This window comes from Haliotis rubra, unplaced genomic scaffold (assembly GCF_003918875.1).
Source record: "Haliotis rubra isolate DU_JTF1 unplaced genomic scaffold, ASM391887v1 Scf134, whole genome shotgun sequence".
NCBI classification, from domain to species: domain Eukaryota; kingdom Metazoa; phylum Mollusca; class Gastropoda; order Lepetellida; family Haliotidae; genus Haliotis; species Haliotis rubra.
This window is the reverse complement of record NW_025765270.1, coordinates 1,793,906-1,802,711: the sequence shown is the minus strand read 5'-3', so window position 1 is coordinate 1,802,711 and position 8,806 is coordinate 1,793,906.

The window sequence follows — 8,806 nt, the reverse complement described above, 5'->3', positions numbered from 1 at the left end:
GTGGTCCTAGAAACATAGTCATGAAGAGATGTCGTCCAACACGTGCAGTGTGGTCTTAGAAACATAGTCATGAAGCGATCTCGTCCAACACGTGCAATGTGGTCCTAGAAACATAGTCATGACGGGATCTCGTCCAACACGTGCAGTGTGGTCCTAGAAACATAGTCATGAAGGGATGTCGTCCAACACGTGCAGTGTGGTCCTAGAAACATAGTCATGAAGCGATCTCGTCCAACACGTGCAGTGTGGTCCTAGAAACATAGTCATGAAGCGATCTCGTCCAACACGCAGTGTGGTCCTAGTCATGAAGAAAACATAGTCATGAAGCGATCTCGTCCAACACGTGCAGTGTGGTCCTAGAAACATAGTCATGAAGCGATCTCGTCCAACACGTGCAGTGTGGTCCTAGAAACATAGTCATGAAGCGATCTCGTCCAACACGTGCAGTGTGGTCCTAGAAACATAGTCATGAAGGGATCTCGTCCAACACGTGCAGTGTGGTCCTAGAAACATAGTCATGAAGGGATCTCGTCCAACACGTGCAGTGTGGTCCTAGAAACATAGTCATGAAGCGATCTCGTCCAACACGTGCAGTGTGGTCCTAGAAACATAGTCATGAAGCGATCTCGTCCAACACGTGCAGTGTGGTCCTAGAAACATAGTCATGAAGCGAACACGTGCAGTGTGGTCCTAAAACATAATCATGAAGCGATCTCGTCCAACACGTGCAGTGTGGTCCTAAAACATAGTCTTGAAGCGATCTCGTCCAACACGTGCAGTGTGGTCCTAGAAACATAGTCATGAAGCGATCTCGTCCAACACGTGCAGTGTGGTCCTAGAAACATAGTCATGAAGGGATGTCGTCCAACACGTGCAGTGTGGTCCTAGAAACATAGTCGTGTGATCTCGTCCAACACGTGCAGTGTGGTCCTAGAAACATAGTCATGAAGCGATCTCGTCCAACACGTGCAGTGTGGTCCTAGAAACATAGTCATGAAGCGATCTCGTCCAACACCTGCAGTGTGGTCCTAGAAACATAGTCATGAAGCGATCTCGTCCAACACCTGCAGTGTGGTCCTAGAAACATAGTCATGAAGCGATCTCGTCCAACACGTGCAGTGTGGTCCTAGAAACATAGTCATGAAGTGATCTCGTCCAACACGTGCAGTGTGGTCCTAGAAACATAGTCATGAAGCGATCTCGTCCAACACGTGCAGTGTGGTCCTAGAAACATAGTCATGAAGCGATCTCGTCCAACACGTGCAGTGTGGTCCTAGAAACATAATCATGAAGCGATCTCGTCCAACACGTGCAGTGTGGTCCTAGAAACATAGTCATGAAGCGATCTCGTCCAACACGTGCAGTGTGGTCCTAGAAACATAGTCATGAAGCGATCTCGTCCAACACGTGCAGTGTGGTCCTAGAAACATAGTCATGAAGCGATCTCGTCCAACACGTGCAGTGTGGTCCTAGAAACATAGTCATGAAGCGATCTCGTCCAACGTTTGGAAGTGAAGAAAACAACACTGATGGGACGTGTCAATATTTCCCCGTGTTACGTGGGGTGCCAGAATGATTCGGATACACTCAGTTGGTTGCTGAATATTCACAACATCCTCTCCCGCGAGGTCAACCCCTTCCTCTGCAGGACGTAGGCTTCCGCTGTCGCTGAGGGCTACCTTAGGTTATAAATAGAAGTGTTTGCCAGGCAATTCTATCTTCAGTTTGGGGCAAGGTTAAATCTGAGAGTGTCAAATACGATTAATACAGAGGCTGTTCAATTATCGCCAAGCCACAGTCATCCACTGCAGACACAGTCATCAATACCGACAACAGACTTGGCACAGTTGTATTGCCCATGTGGAACAACATATGTTTAGTTTTCATAGACCTTCATCCTCCATCCACCTTTATCCAATATATACTGAACAACATTAGAAACGCACCACCCATATAATACGAAATATCCCCGTCAGACTGAAATGTAGCCATGATATCTGAGCATCGTCGGTGCATTTTAGTGTGGTGCGTTTCTAATGTTGTTCAGTATATTAACAACGCGAGTATATTGGGGAACCAACTCGCACACAAAACCTGAGTGATAAACGACGAGTTTACTATACAGTCACTGAATCATAGTACATAAGCAGTCATGATAAAAATATGAACAATTAATTATGAAAACATGTTCACAATCATTTATCACATATACGAGAAGGTAAACATCACATGTGGATTCGTTACACACGGTACATACCACGATGTTCACAATTGTTCACTTACGATCAAATATAGGTACCCGACATACTCGACCCATCACCATATCACTCTATTATAGTCTGTCTGGCGCTCGGCATTACTGGGTACAACAAGGACTGGTCGGCTCGGAGTCAGTATAATCTGTCTGAGTGGGGTATTCATGCTAAACTGCGGCATGGTATCTCAGTGGGCTAGCACTATAAAACCAGCTTAAGACTGGGCTAGTACAAGCAACTACACATACACACGCATGCACGTCGTCATATGAGCGAAATATTCTTAAGTACGACGTTAAACCCCATTTCACCTCACCTCTATAATAGTCACAAAACAGCGTAGCATTTTCAAAGTAATGCAATAGTTCACTTACAATCAAATATAGCATGAGGACACACTCTACACATCACCCCAGTAGGCGTTAATGCAATCTACGCTCTATAATAGTCACAAAACAGCGAAGCGTCACACCTCTGGAACACCGGTTATGTACGTTCTGTGACTCCCACTCAATGGAGGATGAGATTCAGATTTGCGTTACAATTTTCTCATGGAGTTGAATCAGCTAGACTCTGCGTTCTCGCTGCTGCCTGCCGTTCAGCAGGCTGTGCTTAGGATGCAACACACAGCAAGGGTTAAACCTCTTGCCGCTCTTGTATGTTTAGGAGGAGACTATATATCTCTTAGTACGGGGGTGGGGTGGGTGTTGGTCTGGGTGGGTGGGTGTGAGTGTAGGGGGTGTGTGAGGATAGAAGGGTGAGTGTGTGGGTGGGTGTGAGTGTAGGTGGGTGTGAGGATAGAAGGGTGAGTGTGTGGGTGGGTGTGAGTGTAGTGGTGTGAGTGTGAAGGGTGGGTGTGAGGATAGAAGGGTGTGAGGAGTGTGTGGGTGAGTGTGGTGGGTGTGAGGGTAGAAGGGTGTGTGGGTGGGTGTGAGGATAGAAGTGTGGGTGAGTGTGAGTGAAGGTGGGTGTGAGGATAGAAGGGTGAGTGTGTGTGTAGGTGGGTGTGAGGATAGAAGTGTGGGTGAGTGTGAGTGTAGGTGGGTGTGAGGATAGAAGGGTGAGTGTGCGGGTGAGTTTGACGCATGCATGAATGTACGTATTTGTGAGTGAGTTGAGTTTTACGCCGCACTCAGCAATAGTCCAGCTATATGGCGGCAGTCTGTAAATAATCGAGTATGGACCAGACAATCCAGTGATCAACAGCATGAGCATCGATCTGCACAATTGGGAACCGATGACATGTGTCAACCAAGTTAGCGAGTCTGACCACCCGATCCCGTTAGTCGCCTCTTACGACAAGCATAGGTTACTGAAGATCAATATTATAACCCGGACCAACAACAAACCAGGTCAACGTTCGGACCATCTACAGATTGCAGCAACGTTTCCGGGCCGCCAACACCACAAATGATCGCTCCCGTACTGGCAGACCAAGGGTGACGACAAGACCGCCATGTTGTGCGACAGCATGAACAGAATCCCTTCATGCAGGCATCCGAAACAGCACGCCAGACAGTGGGAAGACCAATCAGTACTGATACAGTACGCCGACGTCTTAACAGCGGGAACGTCCATTACCGTAGACCTATCCTCACCCCTCGTCATCGGCGTGAACGTCTACAGTTTGCCCTACAACACAAAACTGGCGATACAGGCAATGGAGAACTGTTCTGTTCACAGATGAGAGTCGGTACTGCGTATCAACTGCAGATGGCAGAACAAGAATATGGCGACGTGGCCAGCGTTACTCAGACCAATGTGTTATGGAAAGAGATTCATGGGGAGGTGCAAGCATCATGGCATGGGGTGGAATAGGCCTGAACCAGAGAGTGGGTCCTGTGTTGTTCCAGAACTTTGGTCCAGGGAGAGGAGGCGGCATCACAGCAGTGCGCTAAATCGACCAAGCTCTCAGACCCCACGTCACACCACATTTCGCACGTCACCGGAACAACATTTTCCAGCATGATAACGCCCGGGCCCATACTACCAGAGCTACACGGGACTTACTAAAGCAGAACGATGTCAACATTATGCTGTGGCTAGCCCTTAAATCCTGATTTAAACCCAATATCTTCGAATGAAATTCAGAGGAGACTGAATAATGTCATACCAAGGCCGAACACAGCCGATTTATTGCGCCAGGCCTTTCTCAGAGTGTGGTTCCAGGTGCCAATGGACTTCATCAATCGATTGGTGTACTACATGCATAGGCGCTGAGCTGCAGTTATTGCCGCTCGTGGTGGTCGCACTAGATACTGAAGTCAAGAGTCTGAATGGACTGCAAATGTTCACGTAATGTCTTGAAATTGTGCTGAGTTATTCATTGATGTGTCAAGATATTGTACACAAAAAATATCTTTGATCCGCTTATTATGTACATTTCTGTAATAATTTTATTACAGTGCCTATCTAATTTTGAATTCGTATTGACGTTATTTTTGCTGCTGAGTATATATTTAGGGTGATGAATGCAGTGCACATTACTCACCACACAGACCCTGAAACAAATATATCTAGATTATGTGGCAAGTCTAGATAGCCACAGTTTAAGTCTCTGGGCTCGTTTGCATTACATTTTATGATCATTTGTTATGAACAGTGATATTATCTACAGTATGTTCAGTCAGTGACTAGATGTTAGTCTATATTACCGAGTATAGTAAGTTCCTGTTATACCGGAGATCAGTTACAGGAGCATTCGGTACAAAGCAGTCACAATGGGCATTGTTGTTGTTGCTTATACCGAGGACCGGACACAACGTACGGTCATGACAATGCACATCCAACATGTGAAATACAACTAGAACTATCTCACCACGCTAATGAACATTTGAGTGATTAACATAATCCTATTAGGGACATTCATGCGTGTCGTGGACTCTATGAGCAAATTCATGGAAATTAGTAACATTCAGTAATTTCAATATTTACAACCAGCAGAAACAATGGATTTAAACTGTTTCGTGAAGCTGATTTATATAAACAGTTATTATGTACAGCACATAGGACGCAACACGCGTGAACAATGGTTGACAGCCACCACCACCAGACTCTGTAACAGCCTGCACGAGTACTGCAGGCGGAGTGGGTCAGCAGCCTCCATTTTGTCATCAGTTCTTTAATGTCGGACACGCCAAATGAGGTGTGTTCTCCGACAGTTCTCTCATTCCGGCCCGCATCTGGAAATCTGTGCTGGTTTCTGAAACCCCCGATCTGAGTGATCATGTTAATATGGGAGGTCTTGATGTGGGACAGTGTCGCCGGCCATCATGTGTTTGGATGTGCATTACTTACGTCACTTCCTGCACACTAAAATCAACCAGTGATTTCTTTTTTTCCTTTTGTATATGGACCAGTGAAGATCCGTGTTAGAATTGATCTTCAGCAACCCGTGTTTGTAAAAGGCGACTAACGGGATCAGGTGGTCAGGCTCGCTGACGTGGTTGACACGTCATCGTTGACTCATGTCATGGTATCCGAATTGCATAGATTGACGCTCATGATGTTAATCACTGGATTGTCTGATGAGACCGCTGCCATATAGGTGGAATAATGCCGAATGTGGCGTTAAACAATAAACAAATGCGCGAGTAGTTTTACGCCGCACTCAGCAATATTCCAGCTATACACCGGTGGTCTGTAAAGTGTGGGTGAGTGTGAGTGTGGGTGGGTCTGTAAAGTGTGGGTGTGTGAGTGTGAGTGTAGGTGGGTGTGAGGATAGAAGTGTGGGTGAGTGTGAGTGTGTGGGTGTAGGTAGGGTGTGAGGATAGACGGGATAGAATGTGCGGGTAGAAGGGTGAGTGTGCGGGTGAGTTTGACGCATGCATGAATGTACGTATGTGTGAGTGAGTTGAGTTTTACGCCACACTCAGCAATAGTCCAGCTATATGGCGGCAGTCTGTAAATAATCGAGTATGGACCAGACAATCCAGTGATCAACAGCATGAGCATCGATCTGCACAATTGGGAACCGATGACATGTGGCAACCAAGTCAGCAAGCCTGACCACCCGATCCTGTTTGTCGCCTATTACAACAAGCATGGGTTACTGAAGATCAATATTCTAACCCGGACCTTCACGGGTCAACGATAAACAAAAAGCAGATACTGTGCGAGTGAGTGAATGCATGTATGGTATGTGTATTCACACAGAATGTAAATAATGATGCCTGGACCAGACAATCCAATGATCAGTGATAAAGACGCATGTGATCCCCAAGAACAAGAAACAGATAAGACGCCATTTATTTCAGGACAAACAAATATAAATCAAATTTCTGCTGGACCAAAGACTTTTTATACATTTGACTTCTATGGTTCCTGCAAAAGTATGAAAACCGGACGAAATGAACAATCACAAAACATCAAAATGTACAATTGCCTTGTCAGCACACATACAACACTATACAACTCAAACACTCACACAATTCTGTTCACACCAGACATGCTGATCTGATTAGATGCTGAGAATGAATCAATCTGATCACTTTATCCATTTTGTCGCCTTTGAAGGCAAACAAGGAATGATACCACCCGTTCTGAGGCACTTCTGTTGCTAACCTTGTTACCTTGGAATGTGAAGATTTTACATGCGAGGCACATTTCCCCCAAAGAGGTATCAGGAGGAAAAATTCTACAGGGCAATGACACTGACAACTACTCTCATAGGGATCACTCCATCTTCCACAATGCAAAAAACTGTTGATCATAAGCACACACTTCAACAGAACACGTGTGATTTTCCCTATCTGATGTTTAGTAGTACCTGGAACGTGATTCAGGTCAACTTCCGGCTAATATGTTACCCTGGATCAGCTTCCAACGAAAATCTTAGCTTGTTTCTCAGCCTTAATAAGTTTACTGATTTGTAATCTTTAGCCATTCAGGTCCACTGGTCAAAAAGAACATTGAACAACAGATTGTACACAAGTACTGATGGTTTTCTGTGAGACAAGAACTGAAATGAAAACATAAATAATGAGAATGAAACAATGGTATTAATGTCTAGTCAATGAGTGAATTCTTTTATTATTAACTCATTTAAGGATTTGTTATTAAATTAAGATGACAGACCCACAGGGGGACATTCTGTGAGTTTTAATGAAATATGTTTCCATCTCTTTAAATTTGGAGTTGGAATCAATAAAAGAAATTAAAAAGGAAACCCTTAAAACAGAACACCTCATCACCAAGCAAACTGATATGATACACAAATGTTAAATAAGGGAATTTGGATAATCTTAGAACGAAGATCACAGCGGAACAGAGCCCTGCAATGCATGGAGATTCAAAGACAAGCAACACAATTCACATACATTCTTGTACTTTACAAAATAGCCAACCAATGCACAATGATATCTCACAATTCCACTATAAGACAATATACCAGTGTATGAAAATACACTCCCTTAGATGGCTTCTGCATTAGTAATTACAATGACATACCCTGTTATTGCAAAAGTTCTGTTTTAAACAAACATATATTTATCATTTGGTAATATCCTAAAGAAATGGTATGTATTTTTCAAACAAGCAGGAACTATAGTCCGTTTGGCTCAAAAGCGGACCGATGAAATGCAATTTAACTTGAAAACTAATAATTCTAAAATACTCAAATGAAACACTGATCATAATCAAAACATCAGACCAACTCTGTGAGGTTTTTGCAGAATTTATGTCCTAAAATTTGAAAAGTTGTTTAACAAACTATCATTAAAATATTGACATAGTTCACTATTTGTTACAAGGGAGGAGTGCAGAGAAAGGGACAGCCAGGTGTGCGAGAAAGGATGGAGATGGCACAGCACAGGTTAATGAATCAATAACTTTGTCGGCACTTGTGCACCTGCTTCTCTAACACCTGGCTGTCCCTTTCTCTGCACTCCTCCCTCGTAACACATAGTGAACTGTGTCAAAATTTTAATGATAGTTTGTTAAACAACTTTTCAAATTTTAGGACATATATTCTGCAAACTAATAACAGAGTTGGTCTGACGTTTTGATTATGATCATTGTTTCATTGAGTATGTTATGTTTATTAGTTTTTGAGTAAGATTGCAATTCATCGGTCCGCTTTTGAGCCAAACGGACCATAAATGGATGTAACTCACAGACTTGTCAGATTGTGACAACCAGTTTATCAGACTGTTGTACATCATAGATTGTAATTAGATCACAATATCCATTAAATGACAAAGTCAAGTTCTGCCCCATCCCAGCTAACCTTTCCCAGGTAATCAATGTTTAACTTCTGTATGTAGTATTTATGTTTTTATAAAATAATTCTACATCACAGCTAAAGCATCTTTACAGTAGATATTGATGCCAACTAGATATACGTCAAAGCAAGAAAACATTTTCCATCTCCAGTGAGTGAGTGAGTGAGTTTAGTTTTAAGCCGCGCACTCAGCAATATTCCAGCTATATGGCGGTGGTCTGTAAATAATCGAGTCTGGACCAGACGATCCAGTGATCAACAGCATGAGCATCGACATACGCAATTGGGAACTGATGACATGTGTCAACCAAGCCAGCGAGCCTGACCACCC